The sequence below is a fragment of the Cnephaeus nilssonii genome, assembly GCF_951640355.1.
Source record: "Cnephaeus nilssonii genome assembly, chromosome: 14".
NCBI lineage: Eukaryota > Metazoa > Chordata > Mammalia > Chiroptera > Vespertilionidae > Cnephaeus > Cnephaeus nilssonii.
Window position 1 is genome coordinate 20,838,917 of NC_137085.1, and position 24,604 is coordinate 20,863,520.

The following is a 24,604-nucleotide window of genomic DNA, read 5'->3' on the forward strand; positions in this document are numbered from 1 at the left end:
TTTTGGAATTTCTAAGGGGCCCAATAAATAGCACCCCTCTTCTCCATTCAGATTTGAACTAACTGAGAAATAAGACAAAGGAGTCAGCAGATGTAAGCCAATATATGGCCCTTATATTAATAATGCTACTTCATAGAGTGTAGCTTCTATCTTGGAGCAAGTGGAGTTCTTAACGTGAACTCCAAAATTTGACCAACTTACATAGTAACCTCAGGCAACACTAGAACAGGGCAGGCTTCCCCATGTGGAGAAAGATGCTCCCTGTGGGTAGCTCCTAAGAAAAGAAACAGAGGCAGGAATTAGGCCATGCATGACTTTGCTCCTAAACTCACCAACCAGGTAAGTCAGTTCACCTGCCTGGGCGAACTGAAGAAGGAGTTCAGGAGTGAGGGAGCAGAAGAAGCCAGGTGTGTTATGCTAATGGGTGTCCTTCCACCTAGACAAGATAAATGAGGGGTTGGGTATGAGCTTCCAACTTCCAACTGGTCCAAAGTCAATAATGGGAGGTGACCAGAATCAGGAGAGTTTAATGAGACCACAGAACTGGGGCTGGAGTGGAAAGAAGGGATACTGTAGTCCAACCAGCATGACTCAGTGGTTGAGCATCGACCTATGAACCAGGAGGTCAGGGTTCGGGCCACATGCCCATGTTGTAGGCTCGAATGCCAGGGTGGGGCCTGCAGGAGGCAGCCAATCAATGATTCTTTCTCATCATTGATATCTCTCTCTCCCTCTCCCTTCCACTCTGAAATCAATAAAAATATATTTTTTTAAAAAAGGAAAGAAAGGATACTGTAGTGTGCTGCAAGATTAGCTCTCTGGAAAAAATGGTATCAATTTATACATTTTACTGATGCAGACACACAATATATAAATGATAATAAAATATACGATACTTTTTCTTTTAAATTTCATATAGCCAACTGATTCTGACTGAGTGCTTTCACTGAGTTTTGCTGAATTCATATCTGTAGCCAACATATGGGTTGCAATTCAACCATGATTGACAAGTGGAATAATTTCCACCATCCAGATAACAATAGATGAAAATAACTCACGGGCATAGACAGTAGTAAAATGTAGCAAGATTATTAAGAAGTGATGAGTTTTGTGTACTTATGATCTTTGCTTTTAATATAAATCAATTGTAAGTTTATGTCATTTAAGTTGGAATAATGGCTGTGTTTAACAGTCCAACTTGTAAAAAGCCTGAAAATATATCAGTCGACACACCGCTGAGGGATATACCACAGTCCTAGTTATGTTTTTCACAGGAGTGGCAAATTACAGTTCAATCCCCACCTACAGAGATATTTTGGTGGCACTTGTGAAGTGAGGGGTGGGCAGGCTGCAAGGATCTCCAGGCAGGAAGAACAGCATCCACCAGGGGTCAGTGTGGTCCCAGATGTAGGGCCAGGCCTGTGGTTACTAGATGATTATGGATAAGGGCCACATCTGGGGGCAGAGGGCTGAGACTCAGGGCTTCTTTCTGGGTGTTGAGCAATCTGGAAACCAAAACAGAACTCCTGAGGTACTATTGGAGAAGTGGTTAGGGGAGAAGCCTCCTGATCCCCATACCCATCTGGCTACGGAAAGCGCGGCAAGATCCATTCTGAACACCCCTTCTGGTGGGGCGAGAACTCATTCTAGACAGAGGGTGAACTTGGGCTCAGGAGCAAGGGTGGGACAGAAGTTTACTAGAAATGGGGCTCAGGCCTGTCGTTGAAAGGGCCAGGGAGGGGAGACTAACACTAGAAGCAAAGCAGGAATTTTTACTCAGTTAAATAATTTGGAGCTTGGAGGACATAAGCAGAATCACAAAAATCCAATTTCCAAACACTTCTCTTTCCTGCACATAGGAATTATGGATGAGTTTTTAAACAGGAGCAGATTATATAGCACAACACACCCACCATCAGCACAGGTTCCGATATTTTAAGTACTCTAATTTATCCTAATTTCATTTTATATGCTTACAGTCATTTTCTGGAAGGCCCACTTAAGGCTAAAATGCCTCTTAAGGAGTTTGATAATATAATGTCTTGGTAACTTACTTTTTCCCTATCTAAGGTAAATCCATCTACCTTAACAGAGTAAAAGCATAAATGCTGGAAAAATTGCATTTTCTTACTAATTTAATTAAAATTGTCCCTAGCTCTAGCTGGTTTGGCTCAGTGGATAGAGCGTCAGCCTGCGCACTGAAGGGTCCCCAGTTCGATTCCAGTCAAGGGCACATGCCAGGGTTTCGGGCTTGATCCCCAGTGGGGGGTGTGCAGGAGGCAGCCAATCAATGATTCTTGCTCATCATTGATGTTTCCATCTCTCTCTCCTTCACCCTTCCTCTCTGAAATCAATAAAAATATATTTTAAAAAAATAAAATAGAATTGTCCCTAAAGTTGTATAAACTATCCAAATCATTTATATAAAGTAGACTTTTGTTTGTTTCTCTACACTTACCTACTAGGAGATTCAGTTTGTTTCCTCATTTATGAAGATCTAGCTTTGTACTGAAACTGGAAAGCCCAAGATTTCCAGAGATTTGTGCTTATCTCTCTTTGTTTGCTTCAGACATGAATTAACTCCCTTGCCAGCAGGATAAAAGTCACTTTATAACTGATGTATAGGCCTTAGATTAATAGATCAACAAATTTAGTTTGAGACAATGAGTGACTTCATTTTACATTCTTATTTTTAACAGTTTATGAACTGCTGTTCTGTGGTATGTTAGAAATAATGGGAAAAGAGCAAATTTGGGTTGATTGATGTCTAGCATAAATTAATTCAAGTTATTAAATTATTTATTACAAAAAAGTATATTATGTCTATTAACCTAAGAAACATTCAAATCTGTAAAGAATTTTTTTGTGAGTTTATTTGAGCCAAACTGTGGACAATTGCCAAGAAGCAGAATCTCAAAGTATTGAGATAATGCTCTGGAGAAAGACGTTTTTTCACCTTGTTTTATACATTACAATCAAAAGAGGAGGCGTAAGTGGGTTGCATGAACTCGGTCATAGATTAGGGAGACGTGAGAAAGCAAAAAGTGGGGAAACCTCTAGGATTGGATAAAAATTAAAATGGTAGACATATACTCCTTTTTTCTTAGGTGGGTGCAGGATAGTTGATAGTTAACAGATAAAAATAAATAAATACATACATACATACATACAATTCACAAGTAACAATAACATTGAGGGAATCTGTGTTCTCTGCCCTGGCGCCATTTGTTGTGCCCTGAGGGGTCCAGAAAAAGGGAAGTTACAAGTTACCCTGACCTTCCACAGGTATGTTATCTTAGATGCAAAAAGACAATAGGCTCAGTAAAGATCAAAGTTTTCCTCAGGTTAGCATGTGGCCCCTTTTGGTCCACATGTCTATGTTAAAAAACAACTGTGTTTCATACAGAAGAATAAGAAAAAAGATACCTAAATTAAACTAATAAATAGGATCAGCATATACATACTGTTTTATAACTTTAAAAGATTTTTACAGTCCATAATTTTAAACGTGCAGAAGTAGAAAGTAAAATATAATGAATCCTCAAACTTTGTTAAACTTGTTTAATCTATAGTCTTACAATTCTGACAGCATTGTGTTTCATCTCTCAATATAGAAGTTAAAAAATATATCATCACATTTAAAAAATAATTTAAAAAATTTGTGGTATCATTCATTGTTTAAATTTCCTCAATTTTCTTTTGGGTGTGGGTGTGTGTGGCTCAGACAGTACAATACATTGCAATTAGTTAATATGTCTCTTAAATCTCAAGCTATAGGTTTTTCTGCCATTTTTTTTTTTTACAATTTATTGAAGATAACTTTGTTTTACTTAATATATCACAAACATTTCATCATTTTTCAAGGCTTCATAATATTCCATTGAGTGGATGTTCACCATTTGCACAATTCTCTATTGTTAATTCTCTATAATTATTTCCAATATTTTCCTGATAGTCAATCTATTGCAATAAATACCCACATACATATATTTCTGGAGATTTGCTTGTTATTTTTTTAAGAAAAATTGATAGCTACAGAGTTGCTGGTTGAAAGACTCTCTCTCTTTCCCCCAATGCTTTTTCCAATGGTATTTCTAAAGAAAGGTATGTACTTGCTTTTGAATGTGATTTAAATTTAAGTTCTCCAAAACTGAGCATTCCTGTAAAAATATTGAAATCATTTCTTACTATACCTGAAGGGTTCAGGATTTAGTACACAGTGTCTCTCATTACAGAGGATCAAAGAGAGGTGTATGGCAAGATGTGGTAGCTGTTTACAGTTAAGGAGCAGGTTAAACTGGAAGGTGTTATATGTCCTCAACTAGAGGCCCAGTGCACGACATTCATGCATTGGGGGATGGGGAGTCCTTCAGCCCGGCCTGCACCCTCTCGGGCCTAAGCTGGCAATCGGACATCCCCCGAGGGGTCCTTACCGCTGCTGAGGAGGCGGGAGAGGCTCCAGCCACCGCTGCTGTGCTCGCCAGCTGTTAGCTGGGCTTCTGGCTGAGCGGTGCTCCCCCTGTGGTAGCGCACTGACCAACAGGGGGAAGCTCCTGCATTGAGTGTCTGCCCCTGGTGGTCAGTGCGCGTCATAGCAACTGTTCGTTCTTCAGTCTATTTGCATATTAGGGTTTTATTGTATAGGATGATTCACCCCTCTGGCTGGATGTGTCACTTTAGTTTGAACTGAAAATGTCATCTTCTTTTATATGATTGATGAAAAACCCTCAGCATGTAGATAGAATGCTTTGGCAAATGTGTTCATTCCTTCTTTGATGGCTGTGCTCAGACTATAAAGTTATAAGAAAGTCTAATCTCTATGAGAGAATATGAATAATTGTTATCACCACAGGGTAAGATTCCATGACTTCCTTTGAAAGCTCTCAAGAATTCAATGTGGGAATGAATGAATAATTATTGAAGCTAGGTGGTGGGTACATGGTAATTTATTTTATTCTCCTTAATTTGGGGTATGTGTGAAAATTCATGTCTGTAATAAAAATGTAGAATGTCTTTTAGAGCAATATGGTTAATTCATGGCCATGTGGCCCCTGGGTAGCTCTTTGGGGCTCCAACTCCAACCCTTGATGCAAGCATGAATGAATAAAGATTTCACAATAAATTATTGTAATGGGGTGTTTTTAAAGTAATAACAAGTCCTTGGAGAGATTCCAAACTATATTCCACCCAAGTGTGTGCCACCATTCACTTTTATTTTGTGCAGTAAATGAATCATATAGGAATATTTTACAAAGGAAATTATATTAGCCCCTTGTCAATGACACTGGAGGATTCTGCCTTATATCCTTCATCAAGGAGACCACTCTTTTAGGACATTGCAGTCTTAAAAAAAATTAGTAATTAAGAAATTCTACCTTCTATATAATCTAGTTTATAAAAGGTATTGAAAGCACCTATGTTGTATTCAATTGGGATTACAAGATAACACTGATTTTTTTTCTTTTATTATATATTTATTTATTTACTAGAGGCCCGTTGCACGAAATTCGTGAACGGGGGTGGGGGAGGGTGTCCCTCAGCCCAGCCTGCACCCTCTCCAATCTGATAGGATCGGGCCTAAACAGGCAGTTGGACATCTCTCTCACAATCCAGGACTGCTGGCTCCCAACCGCTCTCCTGCCTGCCTTCCTGATTGCCCCTAACCACTTCTGCCTGCCAGCCTGATCACCCCCTAACCACTCCCATGCCAGCCTGATTGATGTCTAACTGCTCCCCTGCCAGCCTGTTTGCCCCCAACTTCCCTCCTCTGCCGGCCTGGTCACCCCTAACTGCCCTCCTCTGCAGGGTTGATCGCCTCCAACTGCCCTCCCTTGCAGGCCTGGTCTCTCTCAACTGCCCTCCCTTGCAGGCCTGGTGCCTCCCAACTGCCCTCCCCTGCTGGCCATCTTGTGGTGGCCATCTTGTGTCCACATGGGGGCAGGATCTTTGACCACATGGGGGCAGCTATCTTGATCTTGTGTGTTGGAGTGGTGGTCAATCTGCCTATTACTCTTTTATTAGATAGGATAGAGGCTTGGTGCACGGGTGGGGGCCAGCTGGTTTGCCCGGAATGGTGTCCTGGATCAGGGTAGGGTTCCCTTGGGGCGTGGAGAGGCCTGGGCGAGGGGCCTGTGGTGGTTTGCAGGCCAGCCACGCCCCTGGCGACCCAAGGAGAGGCCCTGGTATCTGGAATTTATTTACCTTCTACAATTGAAACTTTGTATCCTGGAGTGGAGCCAAGCCTCCTGCTCGCTCCGAGGCTGGCAGCCATTTCTCTTGGGATTGATGTATCTTCTATAATTGAAACTTTGTATCCTTGAGTGGAGGCCTGGGCCTGCCAGAGTGTGTGGAAAGCTTGGCTTCCTCTGTTGCCGGGGAAACCCAAGCCTCTCTTCTGGTAGCCATCTTGGTTGGGGTTAATTTGCATACTCTCCCTGATTGGCTGGTGGGTGTGGCTTATGTAGTGGAGTGATGGTTAATTTGCATATTACTCTTTTATTAGAGAGGATTTTTAATCCTCACCTAAGGATATTTTTCCATTGATTTTTAGAGGGAGTGGAAGAAAGAGGGTAAGACAGAGAGAAATATCGATGTGAGAGAAACACATCGATTGTTTGCCTCCCGCACGATGCCCTGACCAGGACCAGGGCCCGAGCTGGGGAGCAGCCTGCAATCAAAGTACATGCCATTCACTTGAATCGAACTTGGGACCCTTTGGTCTGAAGGCTGATGATCTATCCACTGAGCCACACCGCTTCGGGCTAGGGTTAGGGTGAGGAATTTAAGCCCTCTTAAGTCTCAGTTTACTTATCTGTAAAATATAAATGATAATATTATTTATGACATAGGATCTTTGTGTGGATTCAATGTAGGTTAACATTTACTGAATACTTCTCCCAATGCTAGGCTCTATCCTTAGCACTTTTCATGTTTTATCTCATTTAATCCTTAAATTAACTTTTTCACAAATACAAAGAGATTAGAAAAGTACCTGGTACATAGCAAGCACTGAATAATTGTCAGTATTCTATTATTATTACCTTTTGGGGTTGTAAAGATTAAATGAGATGATATAAGTATTTCACACAACATCTAATATATAGCATATGCTTAACAACTATTAACTATTTGCATATAAAAGTGTTTGTCTAATGAGTAAATATTATTCATATGAGTCATTATGGGAAATAGGATCTAATCTAAAAAGATAACTGACAAGGAATGTCCCAATGGAAAAAAAGGCCATTATAGAAAAAAATTTATAGATCACATTTCAACATTCTTTTTCTTATTTGTCTTAAGTTGAGGAAGCCAAGAGAGCTCTTTGAACTAATTGGGAGGGCCAAGAAGGTAATTAACTAGTCTCTAATTAAGCTGGTAATAGCTGCCCTCTATTGGAGAGATCAAAAGCCAGAGAAACACTGCCTGTGAGGACTTTTGAAGATAGGCGGCTCTCAGTGATGACAGCCTTGAAGTTTTTGACCCTACAAGGTAGCACAGAGAGAGTTGGCTCTGTCTTTCAGGGTCCAAGAGAAAGAAAGGAAAGGTCTAGGTGGATGGATAACAATTAAGGGTTTGTCAGGAAAGTGTTCACTTGTATTTGGTCATTTGTATTTGTTTTAGTTTTTTTTATTTTGAGAGTACTTTATTAAAGCTGGGGACATTGAAACAAAGGAAGGGCTTAGTGTAAAAGGAGCAATAGGAGAAGACCGTAGGTCAGAGGTGGGGAACGTTTTTTCTGCCAAGAGCCATTTGGATATTTATAGCATCATTCGCAGGCCATACAAAATTACCAGCTTAAAAATTAGCCTGCTATATTTGGTCAAACATTTAATGAACTCACCCCTAATGCCTTGGCAGGGCCAGATCAAATGATTTCAAGGGCCTAATACGGCCCAAAGGCTGGATGTTCCCCACCCCGGCCTAGGTGGTGCTTTGCTTTGACACTCTAGAAACGTTATACCAAAGAAGTGAGCCAAGGCGAAGCTGCTGTTAGCTTCCTAAAAAGTCAGAGAAAAGAGGGCCTTGGAGACAGGTACAGGGGATTAGCCCTGGACAAGCTGCCACAGCCTGCTGCTCGCCTGGTTGTAAGTCTCGTGGGGACCCTTAGAGAAGGTAACAATACATGCTTGGGAAAGAAAGGTGTGGGTGTGCTCCAGAGAGAGCCCGGTTTTAGAATCTTACTTTGAATTGTGTCTTCTAAAATAAAAAGTCAGTACTAACTGCTTTGCTGTTTTATATAAAGGATTCCTGTCTATTGGAAAAGGACTGTTGCATGGGCAGGTGTACTCTGCCTTGTCTGCTATGAAGGGGAAACCAAGCAGTTGAAGCCTTTCCTATTAACACTATTTTGCTTAGCTAAACTGACCACTCCCTGTGTGTGTGCCCAAAATGCAATTGGCTTTTCTTATCATGGTACCTGCTACACTTGGGAAGCACTTGTCTTTTTCTTGGTCTAGACCAGTAGTGTCCAATAGTATGAGCTACATTTGTGACGTTAAGTTTTTTTTTAAAACACTTTCTAAAAGTAAAAAGAAACAGGTGGACTATCACTTTTTTTTTTTTAATCCTTACCCAATAATATTTTTCCATTGATTTTTAGGGAGAGTGGAAGAGAGAGAGAAAGACAGAGAGAAACATCAATGTGAGAGAAACACATCAATTGGTTGCCTCCTGCATGAGCCCTAACCAGGGCCCAGGCCAGGGAGGAGCCTGCAACCCAGGTACATGCTCTTGACCAGAATCCAACCCGGGACCCTTTGGTCTGTCCACTGAGCCAAACCAGCTAGGGCTGGAATATCACTTTGATATGTAACTCATATATAAATATTAATGAGATGTTTTGTAGTTTTTTGGGGGGAGGAGTACTAATTTCTTGAAATCCAGTGTTCAGTTTACACTTATAACACATCACAACTTGGATTAGCTACATTTTGAGTGTTCAATAGCCATACATGGCTAGGGGCTCCTGTATTGAACAGTGTGGAGCTAGAGGATGAGCATCTCAAAGGCTTCTAATCTGTCTTTGTGCCCACTGTACTTTGGGCAGTGCCTGAAACATAACTGCTATTCTGTTAAGTAAATGTGATACGCAGATTTTTAAGATCACGTCCAATGATAATCCCTTCTCCTTTGAGGGTGGGTGGATCATGTGAATATGAAGAGAGATCAGCTATTGGTTATGATACATTATGGCCAAAGGGAGAGTATCATGGATGGGCCTGCTCTAATCAGATGAGTCCTGCAAGAGCAGACTTTTCTCCAACTGGTAGCAAAGGAAGAAATCAGAGAGAATCGTTCCTGCTGGTCTGGAATAAAGCCCAAGGATGTGCAGTTCAGGGTGAAGAATAAAATTGTGCTCTCTTTGCACCTTAGGAGTCCAGCTTGCTCAATGAGATCATTTAATTAGTATCACTGACATAATTTCAGTCTACAGCTAGATATCAACCTTCAAGCCATGGTAATATAGCATTTTTCTGGTAGACAGTCTCCTGTTCCTGCAGTTATCTTAAGCCTTTCTACCTTCCTGATTCTTGAACTTCCCAGTGTTCCTTCCCTCTCAGATGATCTTGCCTCAGACTTGGCAGAAAAAGTAGAATCAATCAGATGAGAGGAAACTTTCTTCATTTCATCTGCATCATCAAATGGACCTTCGAACTATACTTACCATGTTGTTAAATAACACATACACTAAAGGCCCGGTGCACGAATTTGTGCACGGGTGGAGTCCGGCCGCCCACCCCTGATTCGGGTGGGGGGCGCTGGTCGGCAGGGCCGGCTGGGGGGAGGGACCGGCCAGGGGGAGGGGCCGCAGCCGGCTGGGGGGAGTTATTAGTGTCAGAGATCTTTGCAGGGTGTATACATGTTTGCTGTAGGCTTTTGGATGAGTTGAAGCTTCAAAGGCGCTTTAGTGTCAGGGATACTTACAGCTTCCATTTCTAAGCCTCTCCCTAGACAGGTAATGTGGTTTAGTTCCCTGCTGACAAACCCTCTAAAGAGAGGACATGGTGTGATATGGCTGCCCTCTTTAGTAGTTAGCAGTGGAGAGAGAACGCAGGAAGATAGTGGTTGTGCTGGGAACCTCTCCTGGACACATGACTAACGGTCCAGATGGTAAGCAGTTTTCCTCCTGATCATTCGTCATTCAGGTTCCTGGTCTATGAAGGCTGGAGAGCATTTACTTACTTAGAATCACTGAAGGTCACACTTCAGTAATTGGGGTGAGGGAGTCCGATCAGGGCGGGGCCAGCAGGGGGGAGGGGCCGCAGGTGGTTGGCTGGCCGGCCTCGCCCTGATCAGGTCGATTGGCCGCCACAGTGCCTGTCATAGCCTCCAGTCATTCTGGTCGTTTTGGTCGTTCTACCATCGGTAGCTTGGCTTTTATATATATACTAGAGGCCCAGTGCATGATTGAATCATGCACGTGTAGGGTCCCCTACACGCTTTCACTTTCGATTGCGGGGGAGCTGGGTGCCTGTCCGCTGGTGCACCAGGCCTTTCAGAAGCCTTCAGCTCGGTGGAGGCTTCTGAAAGGCCTGGTGCCGGAGCAGATAGGCACCCAGCTCCCCCGCTTTTGATGGTCTGCGGCGGGATGTGAGCTCGCTGCCCTAGAGGCCCCTTCTGTGCCGCAGCACAGCCATAGCGCAGACGCGAGCTCAGCGTCCCGCTGGCCCAATTGGCTACCCTGGCCACCCCAAGTCCCACCCCCTGCGCCTCCCGCTGGCCCAATCGTGGGCATAGCGGAGTGATGGTAATTTACATATTACCATTTTATTAGGTAGGATAGATTGTAAGTATGTAAAGAATGGTTCCACTATTTGACAATAGTATATACTTGTAGGCAGGTGGACTGGTTCCTTCATAATCTTATTTTCAATCTTGGTTTGCTTATTTCACTTTTAGATAATGTAAAAACAAACTTTTAACTCATTTTGGAATCTGGAAACTTTATTTATATTAAAATCAATGAGAGGCTCTAAAATCAAGTTTTAATTTATATGTATTGCATTCTGCAAAATATGTCGACAAGATTATCATTTGTATGATAAGTATTTCACAATATTTGAAATGGGGCGTTTTATGCCTCTGCCATTACCCTCAGAGAGTTCTTCTAGTCTCATTTCTCTTGTTTTGTCTAATTACAATTTCATTTTAAAAGCAGTTGGGAGCATATATACCCTGAGCATTTAAAAATGTTACATTTAATGTATCTAATGAGTTTTAATTCCAATATAACTAACAAAAATAATTGAAAAACTGAGTTGCTAATGGAAGAATGCTTCTCTATATAAGTAATTTACATTATCTAAAAGAAGTCTGAGTTTATTATAGAAAATTTGGAAATCATGGGAAAGTATAAAGACTAAAATAAAAACAGCCTTAATCACATCACTTCTTCAACACTCAATCTTGAGATATTCCAGTCTTTTCTATTTTTCAAATATGTTGTAAAAATGCAGAAACATTTTAAAATCCTGCTGTTTTCTCACTGAACATTGTGTTGAGGCCATCGTTTTCCTGTGCTATTTAATACTCTTCAACAAGGTAGTTTTGAAGACCAAATTGTATTCCATAATATTATAATGTTATAGTTTATTATATTATAACTAGAGGCCCAGTGCATGATTGAATCATGCACGTGTAGGGTCCCCTACACGCTTTCACTTTCGATCGCGGGGGAGCTGGGTGCCTGTCCGCTGGTGCACCAGGCCTTTCAGAAGCCTTCAGCTCGGTGGAGGCTTCTGAAAGGCCTGGTGCCGGAGCAGACAGGCACCCAGCTCCCCCGCTTTTGATGATCCGCGGCAGGACGTGGGCTCGCTGCCCTAGAGGCCCCTTCTGTGCCACAGCACAGCCATGACGCAGGCGCTGAGCTCGCGCCGCCGCTGGCCCAATCGTGGACGTAGTGGAGTGATGGTAATTTACATATTACCATTTTATTATGTAGGATTCACATAGTACATAATATCCTAATATATAATCCGGTCCTATTATAATTTATTTAACAATTCCTAACATGCTTATTTTTAGAAATAAAAAACCTAATATACTCTTGGCTTGAGGCAAATATGCATGTATTTAGTTTTGGTATTTCCATCCCACCATCAATAACCTTAACTTAAATTTTTGCCAAATTGCAGACTTCATAGCCTATAAACAATTGCAGACCTGCTTTAAATTCAGCAAAAATTAAAAGGCCACCAAACTTTTAGGTTTCTGAAATTGCAGTCTTTCCTGAGGCTTTCTTTTTTACTTCTTAATCCTTTGCTATCCACCTTTACTTCTTAATTGCTTGTTATTCACCCTTTCCCCCCTATTGAATTATTTTACTCCTTCCTCTGCCTCTTTTCAACATGGCGTTTATTTTTATTGGAGCTTTTCTTTTTTCTTTTTCTTTTTTTAATGTGCCTCAGGCATGAAACAGCTCTGGCCACCGACACAGGCATTAAGCTAGGATGAACTAAGGACTGTACATCTGCTTTGGCCCTGATTGATATAAGAGCAACACCACCAATCAGGCGTCTTCTTGCCCATTGCCAGGGTGTGGAGCTTTTCTTCTAAATGCTCATATTAGGAAAATATCAGATATTACACATAAAGCTTGTAGGCCTTATGCTTGCCTACATAGCATACATTTACCTGCATATCAAGGGTGGAACCATCTAGTGAGAGATTGCTGTATACCGAGTTCACCACACTGATGGCCAGAATACCAGTTTTTAAATTTACCCAGTGAGCCATGGAGTTGTCATGTGGTCTTAAATGCTCCACTGTGACTAACACATTCTCTTACTTAAAATAGACCTTCAAGGAAAGCCAAGTCAGAAGCAGAAGTTTGCTTAATAAGAATGAAATCAGAGCAGGAATGTTGTTGAGTGGTAACAGGCTAAGGCAGCCTTATGTATGCATTCTTATAATTAAGGCTAGATGTGGGGTTCAGGTTAGGCTGAGGGACAGAAAATGAGACTCTGAGAAATTCATCAAGCAAATGAGTGGCATCCGGAAGTGCCTGTGGTGTGACAGCCAGCTTGCCATCTTGTTAAATACCTCTGCCTTACTGTGCACGGTGCACCATTCTATTAGAAACTTCTGCGTGGATAACTTGCTTCTTTCTTCGCTCTCCTTCCTTCGGGTCATCATTGATGGCTCCTGCTGTCCTCCTCCTCCTCCTATGTCTAATGGTTATTTCTCTGTCTTCTTTCCATCCTGACTCAGTTCTTGCATCTGTGGTGTAACATGTTTATACAAATTCTGTCCTTGGCGTAGTCACTAGTGTGGCTCCTTCTGGCCGCACTCCTCTCTTTCCAGATGCATGGTTGGATGACATGTCCTGCTTTCCTTGTGCTTGCGGTTGGTAGGGCTAAATGGTGAGTTCTGGCCTTTGGATTATGAACAGGAACAACACCTGTCACTTCTGGGCTAGTGCATTTAATGGCTAGTATGAGACCCTTCTTTTCTCCGCTACAGAGACCAGCAATGCTCCAGGTGGGTGGTTGCTCAGTAGTCAAAGTGCCAGAGTAAGATGACACTGAACAGAATTCCCAGACAACTCTGGACATAAATTGGATGAGAAAGAAACCTTTGATATATTAAGTCCCTGTGATTTGTGGGTTGTTTGTTCTACAGCATAATCTACCTCTTATCCTGACTGAAACAGCCTTCTATTTTTTTTCAAACTTTTCACCATGTCTCCTAATGAGTTTATCCAAGATTATGGCTTTAAGTTTATCCTCTAATCCAGTGATTTTCAAACTTTTTTTTTTTTACCTCATGGCACCTATAAACTAACCACAAATTCTGCAGAATGCCAAAAAATGTATTTTTTTGCTGATCTGATAAAAAATAAAAAGGTATAATTTTGAGTTATTCACTCTGGAGGGCTACTGTTGTGCCTCTGACTAAATAGTCAGGTATTGTGTGTTTTAAAAATTCTTGCAATACACCAGTTCACAATCGCTGCTCTAATTAAAGGAATTCCAAATCTATTGAAGTAAACTTAATTGATCCCCTGAGCTCAGTTTTCTGGTTTCCTTGTGACACTTTCAGTGCTCTCAAGAACCTCAACTTGAATATTCTGCAGATATTTCAAATTCACCATGCCCTCTAACAAACTTACCATCTTCTTTCCTGAGTTGCCAATTGCTCCTCTCATCTATTGCAAATTTCAGTTAATAACACTATCTTTCCAGATTCACACTGCATTTGAACCTTGGAAATGTGCCAGTTTCCTCTCATGAGTTAAGTGGGGCCAGCCTTACCAGTGGAATGCTCAATGGCAGAGACCAAGTTCAAACACAAAACCCAGGAACCAGAGGCACAGTAGAGTTGTGTCCATTCAAGTTCCTACAGATTGTTTCTCTTAAATTCTTCCAAGTATAAAAATGAGGTTCTCACTTGTGTTTTTAGACCATGGGGATTGACTTTCTCCTCCATTGGTATGCCGAAAGCAAAAGTGATCATCTTCACCATCAGCTGCCTAAAGAGATGAGATTATTCTTTTTCTTCTTTTTACATTGAAAGAATACTTGGGAAGGTCGGGGTGGGTGGGAAGAGATCAACCAAAGAACTTGTATGCATATATGCATAATCCATGGACACAGACAATAGGGTGGGGAAGGCCTGGGGTGGGGGACATATGTAATACTTTAAACAATGAAGATTTTTTTTTTAAAGAACACTTGTAACAACAGGATTACAGTATGTGTCAAGCATACTGGCTGCTGCAGGCTCCATAGACTCTGGTGGATTTTCTGAGCATCACCTTCTCGTCTCCATTACATAGTCTGTGAGGAGTTGGCATTTGGCCCCTGAATGCAGCCAAGAAAGGGAAATCAAGGCTGATGTTTGGGTAGTGAGGTAACATCAAATCTATGGTCCTTGAACCCGTTGTCTCCACCCCAGGTTCAGTATCTGTGTCTACAGTTTTATGGCGATTTCGGATCTGGAAGGCTGCCACTCCAGATGTCACCAGGCCACTTATTTATTCATCAAAGCAAGCCATGATCCAATTGTTCCTTCCATCAGCAGCAAAAAAGGAAAGTGTGATGAAATCAATCTTTGGCTACATTGCAGGAGTCAGAAATATATTTGGGATTGGCTGCTGCAGTTGCATTTTAGATTATAATCACAAGAGGAGAACAGGGAATTGAGAGTACTATGCAAAGAACAGAAGGTCCAGGGAACAATCCATGCTGGCCTTCATAAGGCAGTTCCTCAGTATCTCTGTAGGTTGAGAACCCGGGGCTGGGTGGATACACCATACCAAGCACTTACAGAGGCAAACACCAATATTTTGTGGGAGCCTAAGTATGAAGTCAAAGCTGTAGAACCAAGCATGTGGAGAGCAAATCAAGGTCAAGCTGCTAGTGTTGCCTCAGAGGAGCTGATGCCATTCTTTTCCCTAATTCTTTGTGACCAGTTTTCTCTCTCCTGTCTGCAGTTTTAAGCTTGAATGGCAGTATTTCTGAGAACTAACATAAAGAAGGGAGTGGGGTTGGGACGGACTTGCTGTTTATTATGGGATTTTTTTTCACTCAATCTTCCCATTGAATTGTGGTGACTCACTCCACTGTGGCTGTGTCTGGTGTTCCAGAGTCCAGAACACATCAGCACAGCGTGAGCACAGGGGACCCCCTGATGTTCCACTGGGGTAGGGATTGTGGCTGCCTGGCCACAAAGAGCTGGTGAAGGGACCCGGGAGATTGCTCACTTCTTACAAAACTTGCAATCAGTTGTCCTATTTTCAAACCTATTTCTGCCTTCAGAGGCACCTGGCATCAATTCCTGAGACTTTCTGGGGATTGAGGCATGAACTGTTTTTTTCTGGTTGATCCTCCTCCTGTACCCCCTTTCCTTCCTCTCCTTGGGTTTCCGTTTCCAAAATATTGTGGCTGTCATCTCCTGTTCTTTTTTCTTTGTTTTTGTAGATTCAAGTTTTATTTTATTTTACTTTTAATTTTTTAGAGAGTTTGGGAAGGGAAAGGCACATTTGTGTATAGTCTTTCATGCTTACTGGAAGTCCACTTATTCTTTCTTCCAGTTTTTATTATGTTTCTCAGATGTGTCTCGAACCCATTAGGTACTCAATACAAAAGCATAGCAGTTATTTAATGATAAAGTGACTTCCCTGACCCAAGTTACCCTGCATAAAGATTCCCATAAACAGCAGACAATGCAATATTTATCCAAATTCCTTGTCCTGCATTCATTCAAAATTGAGTGAGCACCACCCAGGCTTCGTGCTGGCACGGGATAAAACGATTAGGAATCTTAGAGCCTCTCCTGGTGGATTTGCATTTCTTCACAGGACTCATGGCAGTTCAATCACTGGCGTAAGTTGACCTTTTGCTATAGGCTGGAGTGACAGAGAGGAGCGACTGTCTTTATAGTGAGAAAACAGCTGTGCCATCATTGCCTTTGCCAGGAGAGAGAGGAAAAATTGTTAGGGGGTTCTGTTTGTCATTGGCAGGAACAGTGAGATGCCGGGGCAACACAAACTATTCCAAAGGTACGATTCCTCTGTCCGTTTCCAAGAACTGGCTTAGCTTCAGCCACAAAGACCCTGATGGAGGGTCTGAAATTCCTTTTTTGCCCAGCCAGAGCACAGCCTTTACCCAGAATATTTCATGATGCCAACGGATGGTTTCCAGAGAGGAATTGGGAATTAAGTTGCGCTCCAGTTGCGGATGGTTCTTTTTCATGCCTAGCTACCCAAGCAAAGGCAGTGAGCCCGGAGCCAGGTCTGTACCAGCACACCACGGTGGAGCTGATGCATGGGAATGTGCAGGGCTGTGCCCGATTGAACTGCTCCCACTGCACCAGGGGCAGTTTCTCTCCGCCTCCCGTCTTGTATTCTGGTGGCTCTCTCTTCCTCACCCCCGCCATCCCCATCCCCTAGTCCTCAAGTCCATTCGTATTATAGTTTGGAAGGAGCCCGACCCACACAGATTGGCAGTGCTGTAATTGGTGTTTTACTTACCTTTGCCTCTTTTCTCTCTGCGTTTGATCATTCTGATAATGACAGCTTACTTCTTTTCCCTTTACCACCAGAAAACAAAAAGAAACTCTTAAAAAGAGTTGTGCAGTTATATTTAACTTTCTGGTGTCCTGCTAGGGAAATAAAATTCACATTTTAAAATGTTTTCCCACTTCCATTCCCCTCTTCCTCCCTCCTCACCCAAACAGTCAACACTGAGGGGAAACATTCATGTTGAGAATTGTTTTTCCCTTCAGAAGGTTGTTGTGACTACAGTGGCAACATCCTTGAGAGCTGACATGTCAAAACGTTGATGTTCTTATTTAAGACCTTCATCATTGTCATCATACTTGGTGCCTGCATTTGTTAGACTGTTTATTTATGTGCATGTTTAAGTGATATTTCCTCAGGATAATATTCACAAGGGTCTGGGGTTCCCGGAATGAAAAGTGTTATGTAAACTGAAATGCTTACCCCCCGGCAAAAGGTACCCTCCACTGCGCACACCACCTGGTTCTTACAGCTCCCATTTGCACAGTGTTTGTAGTTCAGAAAGAATTTTCATGTACATTGTTTCATGTAATCCCCCTGATAACACGGTGGAAAACACACCAGGGATGCTGTGGCTCCAGGAATCATCCCGCCCTGCAGCCACCAGGCATGTGTGCCTCTGTACCTGGTGCACTGCTAGCTTTTCACAGCTGTTACTGTGCAGCTCTATAGCATCTAGTCCCAGGTGGTTCCGTCTCAGAGAAGAGTCAGATTAATAGAGGCACAAACAAGCACAAAATAATTAGAGGAATTCTTTTATTTTCTTGTGTCTCCTAGGGAGGAAAGCTGGGCAGGTAATTAATTACAGGGTCTCTTTGGCAGACTCAGGGAGAGGGGAAATGTGTGGATACTGCAAAAGTAATAAAATTGATCCCGTCACAACTATGTAAACATTTTAGTTACGGATACATACAATTAGGGCAGTAACTATAAGATTGATTGGGTCTATCATGCGATATACCATAGATGAGGATATGATTTTTTGTGAGCAGGAGGAATGCATTGTTGAGCCAGTGGCGAAGAATAAGAAAGATGTTTATTTGCTGGGTCATACACAGCCTTTGAACTGAGATTTGATAAGAGAGTATTTCAAGGCAGTAAACAGTTTCTGTAGAAGAGCATCCTTGTAGAAGAGAAGACCAAACCATACTGTAAGAATTGTGGGAGTGATTTGATTTCTTCAGAGGTCTTGCCTAGAAGTCTAGTTTTTGAAGGAATGCCTTAAATGCAAACCTGTTAATAAACCCAGCTGTAGATGGCCACATCGTGTGTGGAATAAAACATGGGCTTTTGAGAAGAGCACAGGCCTTGGACAAGCCAGACCTGAGCTTGACTCCTGGATCACCTAAGTACCAGTTTACGACCTTGGACAAACCTTGACCTTTGTGAGTCTCCATTTTTCTATGTGAATATCCGTGAATTAAAAATGCCTTCTTTACAAAACAGTCGTGAGGATAAAGTGGGATAAACGTTCAGCTCCACAGGCGGTGGCATTTATACTGTGGCTCGTGGTCTTTCCCCTTCTCCGTGGAATCCAGGTTAGAGACTCGGCTCAGGTCCTTTGTCTGTTCCCCGAAGCCCCAAGTTATAAGGCTCTCAGAAAGGCTTTAATTTGCTGCAGCTAGTGTTTATTCATTACAACCTTGCTTCCAACTCACATCTATGTTGATAAATTTGCTCTACTGGATGAGTATTACAAAGAACATTTAAAAAGCACTGTTTTGGCCGGTCAAATGACAGCTGATAACGTGGCCCAGAATCGGGCTTGTGTGAAGGATGGTAAATAGGAATCAACTTTTCATTTCTCATGCAACAAAGGAAAAAGGATTGTGGTTTTATCTATTACACATTGTAAATCACTTAGATGTCTCTCGCCTAAGAGTTCTGTGGTCATATTATGGACCGTGGGGGCCATGAATGCACTTCCCAGAATCTGAAGTGAGAATCACACTCGCCCTGCATTTCTTTTTATTTCTATTACGCTCACCATGGGATCCCTGATGCAAAGGGACCGATCTCTAGAGGTGTTCAACTGGCCATCCTCCTGCACACAAGGCATCTCACATAAATAGACTCACAAAAGGAATTACAATAAACATGAGTGTGAGCTGGTATGTTGGTGAAAATTTCTTGTTAGAAAACAGAACTCTGAACACATCAGCTCAGGCAAAATAGGACACTTATTGGCTCACATGACTTGGAAGTTCAGGGATGCCACTGGATGTCAACCCGAAGGGAAAAGATTACTCTGGCAGAAAAGTCCTAGGGAAGATTCTGCTTACATGTGCATTGATGGACTGGCAAAGGAAAATTGCACAATTGCACGTCATATTCTATTATTTACTACAAAAATCACTTGATGACTAATATTCTATTTTGTTTTCTGCTTTTCCTCTCTTCTTTTGTGGTCTGGGTGTTTATCCTTAAATATCCTTAAATATAATATGTTTTCTATTCCCTTTTCACTAATCATGGCTCTGCTTCTATCACATGCCTGTCTTTGAGCCTTTCATCTTGACCTGAGTGACGAGAATATTGATTGGTCAGCCTGGGACACATGACCACTTTCTCACTGGGAGGAGAGGGGCATCACTTTTCACAGATCCATCAGGACCACGGGAACTGGGGAGGATGCAGAGGCAGACGATATATGTCTACTACAACCATCCCTGTGTTGTACCTTTATCTGTTGAGAAATGTAATTGTTGTGACTAAGCTGATTCCCTCTGGCTTCGATTCAGTCCTTTTCCTCTCCGCCAGCTGGTCAGAATCCTTTCATGATTCTTCCTCAATAAAAGGCAACAGTTAAACAGTTAAAGATTCCTGAGAAGTTACATTATTTCATAGCCTTTACAAATTTAGCAATGAGAAAAACAATCCCCATTTCCATTAAGTTTTCCCAGGTGGAATTTCTAAGTCTTTTGCCATCTTTATAGATCAGATAGACAGTATTTTCTTTGATGTTTCTGCCTTTTTCTAGTTCAGGATTCCAAATGGAACTGATGTGAAAGATATGGTATAGGTAGGATATTGGTAAGAGAATATGAATTTCAGGGTCAACTGACTTGTGTTCAAATCCCACTTCAACCACTTGCTTAGGGAAATGAAAATAAAATTGCTATTTTTTTTCATTTATCATATAGACAAACATTTTAAATATTGATGTGATATATATCTGGGTGTTGTTTTTTTCCTGCCTTGCATCAATTTCTTCAGCTCCTTTGCAACATTATTATGTAAATTTTGCATCAAACCTTATCTGAATCCACGTATACTCTTAAACTGCTCAGTTACATGATCCAATGGATTTCCTTTTTAAAAAATCCTCACCCAAGGATATGTTTTTGTTGTTGTTGTTGTTTGTTTGTTCTTATTTTCATTTTAGAGAGAGAGGGATACAGAGAGAGAGAGAGAGAGAGAGAGAGAGAGAGACAGACAGACAGACAGACAGACATTAATCACTTGCCTCCCATAAATAATTTTTACTCTCAACATGGTTGTGAAAAGAGTTAAATTAGAAAACCAAGAACATTGAAATGCCTAAGTCCAGAATGAGTCCAAATATTTGGCCACATAGAATATTATCATCTTTAAGAGTAGAAGTAATAATAAAGGCTTTTAAATGAGTCTTTAATTTATAAATACAATAGGCATTATTTTGGCTACTGAAAAACAAAGGCTGTAGCATCAGTAAAGGTCTCACTTTTGAGGATTCATTTTAGTGTATTGAAGGTAACTGCAGGTGACAGCAAGAGTTATAGAGATAGGCAACAATTCACATTTAAGAAACTTCCTATGTCTCTATTTAGAATAACAGTGGTCAATATGATTCCAGAAGTTAAAATGATTTCAGAACTTATGACTTCAGCTTGGCAAACAGCTCAGACTCCAATTCTTATTCCTCCCTATTAAAATGTGAGCCCTTGAAAAAGGATGTGTCTCTATATATAGGTAAATATATTAAAATAATCAGGTGATCTTTGGAGTTGCCTTAGTGTTCCCTTTATATCTGTCTTGAAATGACCATGGAATTAGCTTCATGGAAAGGATTAGCCAGCTTCTTGGTCTAAGGCTACCACAGGGACCATTTGTCTAAGGCTAGAAAGGTACCAATGTGACATAAACCGTACGGAGAGAAGGAGAAGATGAGGGCTTTCCCTGGCAGTTGGTAGCTAAAAATCAAGAGATTCTGAGAAAAGGACACAATGCAGCCTTTCTTATCTTTTTCTTTTTGCATTGTTTCTGGTGAAAGAGGACATTCCTACTTTTGAAATTTCTTTCTACGCTGGGCAGGTTGATGCAGAGCTTGATCTGCACTCATCCTAACCTTTGCTGACGCCTCCATGTAAGTCACCTTCAGATGTGTGCTCGCTGCTGTCCTTCCTGTGTCACCTGTCTTTGATCATCCAGATCTGCGTGGTTACCAATTAAAATCATTGGAAACTCATCACAATCTTTTTCTCTGAGAATCTGTCTTTGAAACTTACAGAGTTCTTCAGTACTACCTCTGTGACTGAAAAGACCAACAGGAAACCTTCTCATTTGCTGTTTCTCAGAGCTCCAACTCCTCTTGTCCTGCTTTGTCTGGAATATCTAGCCTGGCTTCTCTGTCATCTATCACACACTGCTGTGTGTAGGGATCCTGATGGTTGGATCATAATCCATTACAAAATAGGACGGTGTGGATTGGATGGTGGGCACCGACTTGCCCACACTGCCCCACCAACCACCACAATCTGGTACTTCTGACCGAGCTATACCACCAGCTGGCATGGCTGTGGGGATGCCACCGAGCTCACCTCTGCCACACCTAGTAGCCACCCACCCTAGGCCTGGCTCTGGAGAAGTGTGCGGCTGGTGGGCTGCGGGTAAGCAGCCAGACAGGGGTCCCCAGGGCCTGGAGCTGCCTGGAAGGCCAGTGCATGAGGTGTGGCGCTCTGGCTGGCTAAGTCCCACCCGAGGTGGAGAAGCAGGGTGACCACGAGCCAGGGGCAGCATCAGCCTCGGGGCGTGCTAATCCACACGTCTCGGCAGTGTCTCACAGACTCTGTTTTAAAAGGATAATCCAGAATCACCACGATTCTAATGTGATTCCCAGATTCCAAATTTAATCCAAGTTTCCTTAACTCTTGCTCCATAAATAGGCACGGTGGAGCTCAGTGCGGGTAATGACCAAAAGTTTTTGGCTTTTGCCCCAAACTGTATGAGTCGGCAAACACTGATCTCAAATCCTGTCTCTCCGGCTGACACAGTCAGTGCCCACTGACTGAAAAGCACCTCAGTGGTCACGCCTCAGGACCGTCACTGATGCCAGGGCCTGGGATGGCAGCACTGTGCTCTCCAAGTGATACCCAAGATGCCGAGCCTGACTGCACGCCCTTGAATCTTCTCTGTGTTGGGTCCACACAGCAGTGAAGAGAAGACCCCTCTCCCCGTCTGGGTTACACCTAATTCTCAAGTCCAATGCACTGGGAGCAATATCCTCAGGTTTCCTTTAAAAAAAAAAAAATACACACACACACATACAACACACACTTAGTGGCCAGATTATTATCTCTCAACGCATAATAATCTGGCCATTCTGTGTGTGTGTGTGTGTGTGTGTGTGTGTGTGTATGTATATTAGAGGCCCGGTGCATGAATTCATGCATGGGTGAGGTCTGGCCAGGGGGATGGGGCATGGGCGGTTGGCTTGCCTGCCTGCTGGTCGAACTCCTGGTCGAGGGGATAATTTGCATATTAGCCTTTTATTACATAGGATATACACTGAGTGGCCAGATTATTATGCGTTCAGAGATCATCATAATCTGGCCACTGTGTGTGTGTGTGTGTGTGTGTGTGTGTGTGTGTGTGTGTGTGTGTGTGTGTATTATTGATTTCAGAGGGGAAAGGAGAGGGAGAGAGAGATAGAAACATCAATGGTGAGAGAGAATCATTGTCTACGGCCATACCACCCTGAACGCGCCCGATCTCGTCTGATCTCGGAAGCTAAGCAGGGTCGGGCCTGGTTAGTACTTGGATGGGAGAGAGAATCATTGATCGGCTGCCTCCTGCACGCCCCCTACTGGGGATCAAGTCTGCAACCTGGCCATATGCCCTTGACTGGAATCGAAGCCAGGACCCTTCAGTCCGCAAGCTGACGTTCTATCCACTGAACCAAACCAGCCAGGGCCTCAGGTTTCCTTTGGATTCTGCCTGCAGCCCAGAGAGAGCAAGCCTAGTTCATGGCCAGGGAGATAGATATACAAGGCAGATCTCAAACCCATCATTTCATCTCCATCTCTCAGACACTTGTCAGACCTTCTCCACCAGCTTCCTTCCAAATAGCCCCATAATTCACAAAGCCCCTACCTTGTGGTTATTCAGTTATGGCCTGTCCCTTTGTCTGACTCATCAGGAAGGTCTGAAATTCAGCAGTGGATGTATCTTAGACTTAAATGGAGTCCTACCATTTTCCCTGCCACATTATTATCCTGAGACAGTGAACTTCATAACTAAAACACCAACCTTTAAATAGAATGGAACGTCAACAAAATCCTTCTTGTTATATACTGTGATTCCAAATGTGACTTATGGTTTTTAGGACTCAGCAGCCTCTGCTTACCAAATAAGGTCATATTTCCTTTTATGATCTAAAGTAAAATGGCCCGAAGTCCCCTTCCTTTGAAGATCCGTCCTCTGCTGGGCTTTCCTCACCAATGAATTCTGAGAGTTGAGAGGACACTCACTTGTTCTACATATCTGTCCTGTTGGCCGCGTTTGTCAGCCATTCCCACAAAGTGACTTGCTTCTCTGCATCCCTTGATCTCGACATAGGTTTGCAAGTGCAGAAGGGGCCTATGAACTGAATTTAATCCATTTGGTAATCACAGCCCTTAGAGGTTTTTTTAAAAGATAACACTAGTCACCCCAAGGATGTTTGAGGTGGGTGATAGTTGGACACTTCCACATAACCTCCCTACCATGTTATAATGAAAGCCAGTCTCAGACCAGATTCTGCCATGTGGCAAACATGTGCTGAACACACATTCACTAGCAAGCAGGCACAAAACAGCTCACGCTATCTATTCTGGAAGCTTGCTGAAGTTATAGCCTCTGGCCTTTTGGATGGTTCACTGGAGACAAAAGCCAAGACTATAGAGGCAGGATCCTGTCACCCTTTCTGTCGCTATCAGACAAGGATAGTTCACATCAATGGTCATATGCTGGGGGTGCATGTGGAGCCTTTTAGCAACAATCAGGTCCCCCTGGGGCTGTTGGCTGCCCAGTTCTCTGGATTCTGACACCCTAATTGCACAAGGGTAGAGATAACTTAGCCAGTTCACATATTAAGAATACCCTTTTAAGTAGTCTTAGAAACATCTTCATTACGAGTGTTCTTTTTATATTTGACAAAGAATACTTTTAATTTCACTAATAGGAGCCCATTTCTGACATTTTTTGCTGATCAACAGGACATCACTTTTCACCATAAAAACTCACTTTTGACATTCTGAGTGCAAATTGGCAAAGCTTAGACAATTGGCTGAGATATAGACGGCAGAAGCAGCAGAGGATGAACTTCAGATGAGAGTGCCCCCT

General features: G+C 42.4%; 1 protein-coding gene and 1 pseudogene across 7 annotated transcripts in view; one reads left to right on the forward strand and one right to left on the reverse strand.

Moving 5' to 3' along the window:
* Positions 1-24,604, forward strand: part of LOC307110611 (U3 small nucleolar RNA-associated protein 14 homolog A-like) — a 173,114-nt gene that overhangs the window by 10,690 nt on the left and 137,820 nt on the right. The gene's annotated exons all lie outside the window — the stretch shown is intronic.
* LOC307111145 (ras-related protein R-Ras2-like) lies at positions 21,196-23,793 on the reverse strand (annotated as a pseudogene). The gene is made up of 2 exons: positions 23,752-23,793; positions 21,196-21,777 (listed from the first exon to the last, which is right to left on the reverse strand). The product of its transcript is annotated as a ras-related protein R-Ras2-like (transcript).